Raw genomic sequence first — 6645 nt, forward strand, 5'->3', positions numbered from 1 at the left:
ACTCAAGTTTTGTTTGTTTCTGTTGCAAAAATGTGGTATCTTTTCTAAATAGAATTCTTTACCTCGCTTATTCAACTTCATAGGAGTTAATATCAAAACAAAAATGTGCTATCTGTAATTGGGATGACGTAGTTCCAGTTAGAAGCTCACAGTATGTTTAGATTATTAAAATAATCATATCAAGAAGAGACTTAAGTTTTCTTGTTTGTTTCATCACTAGGAATTACTATAACCAGTCCAAGAACTGACACCAAGGATAGATCTCAAGAAGTTAGTTCTCTTGACACCACACAATGGTCCATCAGCAGGAAGACAAAAATAGTGGACAAATGTGCACCAGTGCTTCTCTTATCGTTGTCGAGATTGATGACCAGAGTCTAGCAGACAAGCTCGTTGACAAGAAGGAAGGAAACTCATCATCTTCAACTTCCTCAGAATACATAGATGAGGATGATTTCTTTCAGATAGAGGTCAAATAGGAGGCAACACACTATCATTTGGTGAAAATGCAACAATTATAGATGTCAGGCAACAGAACGGTTCATCTTTACATCCTGAAAGTAATGCCCCCACTGACCCAAAGCAGTCACCACAGGTCCAGGCCATGTCTAGGGCATCAGATGAGTGTCCTGACCCAAAAAGAATCCCATCATCCATTTTTGCAAGGTCAAAATCGTTGACGCCGACAGACTAGAGTGACCTCAAATGAATCTCTATTTAGCATCAATGTTGGGAACGCGAGCTTTTCAAAGGACCATCTCTTCATGTACGACAGGTGAACTGGGCAACCCCAATGACCCATTTGTGCCACTGCTGCCATTGCCAAGGCCGAACCCTAGCTCTAACCCCATGAAAACCGAGGTGGCAAAGATAACTGGACAGGCCAGTGCAAATGTGAAGCCTAAGGCCACTCCCAATGCATAGTGTCTTAGCTTATATCTAAAGAAGAGAGAGAGACTAAGACATTGATGTTAGAAACAAGCTTGCAATGCATAGTGTCTATGTGATGTTCCTTAGGTGTCATGAAGCAATTAATAGTTGCATGTAGTGTGATTAAAACTTTCTTTTGGTTCATGTGGCCACTTGTTTTGCTTTTTTGTTGTTCTATACCGGTGCATCTATTTCAATTAAAACTGCACATTGACAAAAGGTATGATAATGAAAGAAATGTTCATACCAAATGAGATAAATTATATAAAGGAATAGATAGCATCGAAATGGTACTGCAATCAAAGATATAAGTTACGAAGTTACATCATTCAAAGTAATTATAATATGCTCAACAAAATCCTTTTTAAGCTGAATATGAGTTGGATGATCTCGAACCTTGGAATGTTTCTCTAGCACTTTCATAAATGCGGGCATATCTTCATGAGATATTTCTGGATCTTGAATGACCAATGTGCTCGGAATCTCATTCAAGTTCAAGTCATGAGTATTGGCTGCCTGTTCTTTCTCATCTTCGACTATCATGTTGTGTAGAATTATGCAAGCTAGCATGATTTTCTCAAGATGTCCTCGCTCATACAAACGTGCTGGTCGACGCAAAATACAAAAATAAGCTTGCAAGACACCAAATGCACGTTCAACATCCTTTCTTGCACCTTCTTGCTTTTGTGCAAACAATTTGTCCTTATCTGTTTGTGGCTTGTTTATTGACTTGACAAATGTTGCCCATTCCGGGTATATTCCATCTGCAAGGTAGTAACCACTGTCATATTGTCTCCTGTTGACATAGTACTGCACTCATGGAGCTTGCCCTCTCAACTCCTCAATGAACAAAGTCGACTGGTTAAGAACATTGATATCATTGTTGGATCCAGCGACACCAAAGAAGGCATGCCAAATCCAAAGATCATGCGAAGCAACCACCTCCAGAACTATTGTAGGAACACCCTGATCACCTCTAGTGAATTGACCTTTCCATGCAACAGGACATTTCTCCCAATACCAGTGCATACAGTCCATGCTTCCTAACATGCCTGGGAAGCCACGACTCTCACCAATTTGCAACAATTTCTCAACATCTATGGTAGTGGGGCGTCTCAAATACTCACCACCGAACTTATCAATCACACCTTGTACAAACATCTTCATACACTCCACTGCAGTACTATCGCCAATCTTCAAGTATTCATCGAGTTGGTCTACAGGGCTGCCATTTCCGAGTTGACAAATTGCCGTTGTACACTTCTGCAATGGTGAGAGCCCTTGCCGATTAAGAGCATCCTTTCTTATAGTGAAATATGAAGAGCACTCACCAAGCGCATTGACAATATGTAGAAACAAGGGTCTGGTCATCCGAAATCTTCTACAAAAGATTTTGTCGGAGTAGAGTGGATTCTCAGAGAAATAATCATCCACTAATTGCTGATGGTATTTTTCACGAGGCCTATTCACATATTTCCTTGGGCCACTTCGGCTCTAAGAAGTCCCTGCTCGAAGAGCTTCAATAGTGTTCTTCAAATTGACTGCAATTTCATTAGCAATGGAACCTAAGATGTCTTCCTCGGCAAGCAAATCATCCAGGGTGTACAACTCCATTGGATCCATGAACTTAGGATCATCTGATTATTCCGACATGTTTTAGAACTAGTGGATATTGAGCCAGAGAAGAAAGCTTTGGTATGTTTTAGAAGAAAGCCTTCCGTTCAGTACATATAGATGATTCGGAAGATGAAGTGTACTTGTGTTCCCACATGAAGTCTACTTCAGTTCACATGGTGCAGAATACGGGCATTCACACATGAACCTTCCTCAACTTGGTGCATTCACACAGAATACATGCAGAATTAGTAGCTCACCGCAAGGAACAACAAGGAAAAAGCATTCACATAGGTTGAAGCATTCACACATGAACAGGAAGAAGCATTCAGAATAAATTAGAACAACAAGCCTACTCCAATGTACTAGTGTTACTGAGAAAAATAGGATGACAAGTACAGGGTGGAAACAACTTCAGAATAGTAGTCACAAATTCAGAATAGCAGTCACATATTCAGAATAGCAGTCTAATACAGTTCATGCATATCTCTCAAATCATTACTAATACATAGTTGCATAATATAAAAAGAACACTACAGCCCAGTGCATATCTTCAATCTTGTTGAGGAAACAACTTCAAACTCATACTCTCCATCATCCTCTCTCTGTTCGCTTTCTCATTTTCGCTCATTGCACTTGTGTCTTGTAACACGAGGGAATTGTAAACTTCAAGAATTTTTTATTCCTTCTGCGCCACCACGGTCGAATGTGCAAGCCTTGCAGCTTCAAGCTTCTCGGTAGACATACGTTGCTGCTCCTCTATCACCTTGATGCGGTTCTGCTTTGCAATGGTCTGACCTTCAATGAATTTATCTATTCTCTCACCAAGCAGCACAATAACTTCTGGATCCTGCACCCTAGGTTTACCATTACGTTCGGCCTTGGCTTTATTTCTCCCAATTGGCCTTTGTAGATCTTGTGGGCTAGCAACAGTTGAAGTGTTATCCACCCCCACCATCGAGTTCTTACCCTTTTCCTTCACCATTTGTTCTGCATGTGCGCACCATTTTGTGGGATCTTTCACAGTTCTCCACCAATGCACCATAGTAAAAGGTTGTTTATATCGTTTGGCATACAACTCAAGAGCCTTGTCTGTCCTTTGGTCATCAGACATACTTCTTGCATAGGTTTTATTAACCGAGCTCCAACAACCATTGAATTCATTGATTGTTGTCTTAATGCGCTACCAACGGAGCTTCAGTTGGTTAACTTCTCTTTTGCGATCTGTTGGGGTGGTTCTATTGTATACTTCAGTAATATCTCCCCAAAATTTCTCAGTCTTCTTGTCATTCCCACCGATTGGATCTGTAGAATTATTAACCCAAGCACTGACCTACAAATTGTAAAAGAAGCAAACTGTTAACATGAAACTGAATTATATTGTATACTCAATCTTTCAAAATTGAAACATGTATAGTTTAATCTCTTCCCAGTCCTACCAATATCGATATTGTCTGCATCCTCAATGTTGATGGTGTTTCTTTCATTCCGTTTGGATGGAACCCCATGGACCGAAGGTACTGTTGGTGTTTGCGGTGGTGAGAATGCTGCAAAGGACTGTGGAACTCCAATGAAATGGAAATTTTCCAATGTATTAGCTCCTTGACTGAATGGAAATTGTGGTTGTTGTAAGTAATTCATGAAACCACCTGTTGGATGAAACCTTCCATAATACAATGGGAAGGTGGTCAACTAATTATACCAGTGCAAAATAATGCCAAGGAAGCAATACAAAGTAGAAATTGTACTTTTTAAAATGTTTAGCACCAATTGTTTCATCTGTGAGTAAGTGGATACAATTAGGAATAGTAAGAGTGCATACAAGCTGATCCAAACAAGCTGCAGATCACAAACATCAAAATATTCATGTGTTCCTGTATAACTGTCAGTGAATACAATTGTAGGAGTGCACACAAGCTGTTCCCAGGAAATTGTATTCACTGACAGTTCGATGGCTCAGTTACCTAATTTACACCAAAGTGCAAAACTGAACATATGAAGCATCTGTCAAAACTGAACATATGAAGCATCTACCAAATCTGAACATAGGAAGCATGAGCTATTTGACTCCAAAAATCAACAATATTTGATCTTTCTCCGAGCAATATAATTGTATCCTCATTGAACAAATGGAATAATCAAACATGTCCATACACATTCCCATACATATATCCCAGCTCAGCATAGTGACTCAGAAAGAAACCAAAGAGATAATAGTGCAAGACTATCACTGGAAAATCATCACTGCAAAATTTGAGATAATAGTACAAGACTAATAACATGTGTTCCTGCAATCTCCATCACAAAGAGACTAATCTAAAAACATGTGTTCCTTCAAATCACAGTACAAGACTACAATGGAATAACAATCATCACTGGAAAATTTGAGGAAAAAGAAATAAAATGCACATTGTTACCATTGATTTGGGGATTGGCTGTTGTGGTAGAAATCCAAAGCGTCAGGATCTTGGCTGGAAGTGCTAGGAGGCTGCGGCGATGCCGGATGCTGAGCGGGTACCGGAGGAGATGCTTCTTCACGGTCTCGACATTTCTTCTCCCGACCACCCATGTGAACCAGATGATTGCAACGGTGGTGGATCTTCCCCCGGCGGCGGCGGAAGCGGATGTTCAACCGGCGGCGGCGGAGGTAGAGCTTCTCCCGGCAGCAGCGACGGTAGAAGTTCTCCCTTGCAGCAACAGCGGCTGAGCTTCTCCAGGCGGTGGTGGAAGAGCTTCTCCCGGCGGCGGCAGCTGAGCGGATGGAGCCACGGATCAGCGCCCCGACGCGGATGGAGCTGCTCGGTGCCCCCACGCGGAAATCCACTCCTTCCTCCCGGCTCTTCGCGGATGGAGCAGCGGATTAGCGGGGCCACATGAACTGGAAACCGCAGTGCCCCCAACGCGGCCCCGAGAAGTGTCTTCGGTGTTGGATTTCGCGAATAGCTTATTTATCTAGGAAGACATCAGTTGTCTCTCTCTCCTCTTTAATTTGGTTGCCATGTCAGATTTTTGCCTACATGGACTCCTCTTAAATGCCTAAGACACTGGTCAGGGTAGAGTACTGGGAGAGGCCTAATGCTCCCAGGGATGGGGACCACGATGGGGATGAGAACACCGATTACAACCATAGCTTGTCACACCGGTCTGAAGCTAGCACAACAAGCTTCGCATTCCCAATGTATGGTCCCTCTGCCACTCTATTCCCTCACCAGGTTTACTACAGAAGTTCTCAAAGTTTCAGTTTGTTTCATTGTTGCATCATAATATATAGACAGTGTGTACATATGAAACAGTTGACTATTGGATACTAACAAATACTAAAGTTCACTTTTGGTAGAGCATAAACCATCTCTCTAATACTAAATGGTGTATCTGCAAAATTGTGTTAGCTCCCATATTGTTGAAGGGCCGATGATAGTAATTACAGTGATAGTATGTGTTTCGTATGGTGAATGATTCAATGGATGTTTTCTAAACAAAGATGATATTTGTTCCTACCCAATCTGATTTGCAATTTCTTCAGATTGGCAGGGGATGTGAGAATGGGTGTTTTCTGAACAAAAGATGATATGTGTTTCGTCTCAATCTGATGTTCAATTTCTTCAGATTGGCACGGGACGTGAGATCCAGTGGATCCTTGAAAGACGACCAACCTGAGTTTGCCAGGCAAAGTACAGCGCAGCTGAAACAGCAAGCAGAGACTCATGTTGAGCAGGAAGCACCGAAAGTTGAAGCCGGGGCACCAAAGGCTGAAAAAGCCCCACCCCTGGCCCCGGCCCCAGCAGCGGCACCGGCACCGGCACCGGCACCGCAGCCGCCAGCCGCGGCAAAATGTTTCCTTGGTGTTCTTGCTGTCCGCTCTGTTGCTGAGGGATCCAACTCCAGATATCAACTTGTTGAGTAGAATGCTCTAATGTCATATATGTATGCTTAGCTTGGTTGATAATTCTGATCAGGAAATGTGATTATAAGAACAATGGAAACCTATTACAATAGGTTCTGAAACTATTCATTTTATTTTATTAAAATATGTAAACAGTGTAGACTTCTTAAGAATGGTTTGCGTGAAATGTGATTATAGGAACTATTCATTTTATTTTA

The 6645-nt window shown here is 41.8% G+C and overlaps 1 pseudogene; it reads left to right on the forward strand.

The window, feature by feature from the left end:
* Positions 1 to 293: 293 nt before the first annotated feature.
* LOC133890246 (uncharacterized) lies at positions 294 to 6414 on the forward strand (annotated as a pseudogene).
* Positions 6415 to 6645: the final 231 nt, after the last annotated feature.

This window comes from Phragmites australis, chromosome 14 (assembly GCF_958298935.1).
Source record: "Phragmites australis chromosome 14, lpPhrAust1.1, whole genome shotgun sequence".
NCBI lineage: Eukaryota > Viridiplantae > Streptophyta > Magnoliopsida > Poales > Poaceae > Phragmites > Phragmites australis.